Genomic DNA, 3,848 nt, shown 5'->3' on the forward strand with positions numbered 1-3,848 from the left:
CTAACGGTTCACTACTCATACGACAAATTACCCATAATCGTCACCAGACAACCGGACCCAGTCCTCTGGTCGGTGCCGGCAAAATATCTATTTCTGCCAATTTCGCAGGCTACAACTGTCAGAAATATCATTTTCCAAACGCGTTTGGCGGACTTTCCGGAACTGAAAAAGGTATACTTTCCTCATCTCTTCAATATGCCAGACCATCCGAACTACTACGACGACGACGACCAGCCGGACATGCACGTATTACATGCCCAAAGGGATGTCGATGAAGGGCAAACAGGAGTTTGAACACTGGCACGCTCAACAACGCGCCGATCACGTTCATTTTCATTTTCGGGACGAACTCTAAGCGAACTGCCAATCGGACGTCCAACTCCTCAAGCAAGGTTGTCCTACCTTCAATCAGGATTTCGAAGCGCGTGCGGGCTTCGATCCTTTCGAACAGATGACCGTCGCATCGGCTTGTAACCGTTACCTGCGCATGCATTGCATGGAAGCCGACACCATCGCCTCTAAACCCTTGCACGCGTGGCGTCGTAACACCAACCGCTCGAAGGTCGCCATGGAATGGTTGCGGTGGCAAGATCATCAGTTACGGTGGGAGAGTTGGAACACTTTGTCCGATCAAGAACGTCACCAATTAATTAATTTTTTTATTATTTAATTTTTGATCATGTTTATTTAGATAAAAGTAGATTGTAATTTTTATTATTATTATTTTATCTGATAGATTTACCGTGTTTAAATAAAAATCAAGTTCAAGTTCAAGTTCAAGTACCTGCGAGTGAACAAAAATTGCAAATATCTTATCTGACATCCTGAGATCCTCTACGAACCCAACAAAACGGGCCTGTCGTGTTATTTCGTCTGGCCAAGGTCACCGTGCTCCCACCCTCCAATCTCTATCATCCGGTTCTCCCGTACTGTGTTAGTGACAAAATTGACTTTTCCTCTTTGTGCCGCCTGCGTCGACGAAAACATCGAAAAACCTTTATTGGACAAGGTCGCCGAATGTCATCACGCCGACGCCCAACGCGCCATAACCGGTACTTGGTGCACGCCGGAATTAACCAAAACCCTGGAGAAAGGTTACGTCATCGTACATGTTCACGAGGTCTGGCATTTCCCCCAGAGATGTGCCGGCCTCTTCAAAACCTACGTGGATACGTGGCTCAAGATCAAGGAGGAAGCCAGCGGTTGGCCTCCAGGATGCAGCACCCCTGAACAGAGAGAACAACATGTGCAAGGTTTCTTCGACACGGAGGGTGGAATCTTGTTGGATGCGACCAAAATTGCCAAAAACCCCGGACCACGCACTAACAAGATCCGAGTCAAAGAATTCGTTGAGCCATCACAAGATGCAAGATCATGAAGACCTGCCCTCCACGAATCTCAGCATCTGCTTGGCCTGTTTCACCACCTGCTGAGCCCGTCTCCGATTCTGCGAAGCGTTGGACCATCTTCAGGATCTAATCCTCTATTTCGACATGGACTCGGTCATCTTCGTCGAATGTCCGGGCAATCCACCCATTCATTCACCTTTGGGTGCGTTCCGAGGCGGACTTCACTGAATAATTGGACGATGGCGACCATATCATCGAATTCTGTTCCGGGGGTCCCAAAAATTATGGTTACCTCACAGCTAGAGGCAAGACCGTGTGCAAGGTGCGCGAAAGGTTCACCCACCAGGAGTCAAAAAAGGCTTCGTCAAAGGCGAAACTCTGAAGAGCTCATCCAAAATTTTAAATCACGTTCACGTGAAAGAGGTTATCCCAAGAATCTTTTTCAAAGGACCCTCTCAGAAGCACAATTTAAAAACAGGCAACTGGCACTCCTTCAAAAACCACAGGAAAGCAAACAAATTTTGCCTTTCGACTGGCGTTTAATAGAGCGAGAACTATTGGTTCAAAGAAATCTAAAAACCCGCCCCTCATATGTTACAACAAGAGGGGCGGTCAATCAAATATATACTCGTGAGAGCCAAATTAGAAAACTGAAAGGCTAAAGCACATGCTAGAGAGTCGTGTAGGCCTATCATCCCGGTACACTGCTAAACTTACAACCGAGTTTAACAAAGTGGAAAATATAAACAGATTCAATTACTACTAATAGTGGGCATTTACGCATCATTTCGGTTTCAAAGCGAATGCTACAATTAAGGTCAATTGGATCTTGAAAGTTGGTGGAACTGTTGTTGTAATTGACAACGAGGTTCGGACTTCATGCTGTGACGTCATGACCGGGATTTCGGGATGAAGGGAAAATTTTGGTCGGGATGACGGGATTGAAGAACCCTATTGGGGATCCTCTTTCTAGGGGTTTATTTTGACGCCAAAATTACAACTTTTCGGACCTTCTGTCCCAACGGATTTTAAGATATCGCTTCCAAATTTTCAGTTCTAATAGATGATTGCACTACCCCCACAATACCAGTCTTCGGAGACTGATTTTATGGCACTTTTTCTGCTCAAATTAAGTGTGAGATAAGAGTTTCGACTTTTGTGCGTGATATTTCCTTCAATTCTTAACATATCAAAAATTCCTCACGGTATTGGAGTGCTTTCATCTGTGAGATGCAACAAACTGCGGTTATTTTCGCAATAAAGTGTGAAGGAGCAGGAGCTTCTGCAGCAGACTCGGACATCTCCCTACAAACCCGTTTCCAGGTTGTACACTCCGCGGCCTTTTCAGCCAGGTGCAAAATAAGCGCTTGCAAAGTTCGGGCATGCGCACAAGTAGCATAACACTTTCGACTTTCACTTTTCGCTTTCTCTCCTTCCCTCTCTTTTCGCTTTCTTTGCCTCATTTTTTTTTTGAACTTGCTGGACATTTGGTAGGCTTTATTTTGGTGGGAAGAGTTTCTGAGAAACCTTTCATCATCTTAGAATTAGGTGCTCAGAAAGGTAGTTGGGTAATGGAGCAAGCTTTTCATGGAGATTTTCAGGTCAGTGTTACATGGTTTTTTTGGCCGTTTCTCCAGTTTCCTTGACTGAATTGTGCTCATTCTGGTATAGTTTGAAAGATCTCTTCTCACTGCACAAGTTAGTGGACAAAGCTGTTCCTGACCGTTAAAAGTGATGACGTCACAAGGGGTAGATGGGACCGTGGATAAAGCTGGACGTATTTTGCCAGATAGTAATCAAAGGGTTAAATACCGAAAAACTAAAACTCTATTCAAATAATTCAATCTATTAGCTTTAATATAACAAATAGTTTTACCCTATACAAAAAACAGCGGCGCGACAATTATCTTTCCGCGGACACCTCATTTTGTTTTACCGAGGCCTTAAAGTGGGCTTTTCTGCATAAAGAGCAAGAAACAAAAATTTCATTAAAGAACGTTCATTTCAGATAATGAATTATAAATACACATTTCCACTTGGAACTTGAGGATGCAAGTGTCGAAGATTTGCATTTTCCCGACTTACTCAAATCTGAATAACACATGCCGTATATTGCACACTCGCAAGGTTTATGTGTACCACAGCCTAGTAGTGCTGCGGATAGGGTTTTACAGCGGTTATATCAGTCACACGGCCCCCTCAACGACATTAATTGAAATTTATATGGACTTCAATCAAATGTTTCCATGACGAATTCAACTGCCGCCAAGAAAACAGGACTGTTGTCGTGGAGACATTTGATTGACGTACACCCAAATTTTAGTTTCGAAATATATAAAACATTCGTTGAAGGGGCCGTCTGACTGATAACCGCTGTAAAGCTTGTGCTAGCATAATTCTTGGTATAATTAGAGGAAACTAGCAGAATTTCTGCTGATTTTTGAAAAGCAGCACTGCTAGCATAATCGGTATATATTAATAAGCCTGAGAACATTTTTG

Source organism: Montipora capricornis, chromosome 3 (genome assembly GCF_036669925.1).
Source record: "Montipora capricornis isolate CH-2021 chromosome 3, ASM3666992v2, whole genome shotgun sequence".
In the NCBI taxonomy this organism is placed as follows: Eukaryota; Metazoa; Cnidaria; class Anthozoa; order Scleractinia; family Acroporidae; genus Montipora; species Montipora capricornis.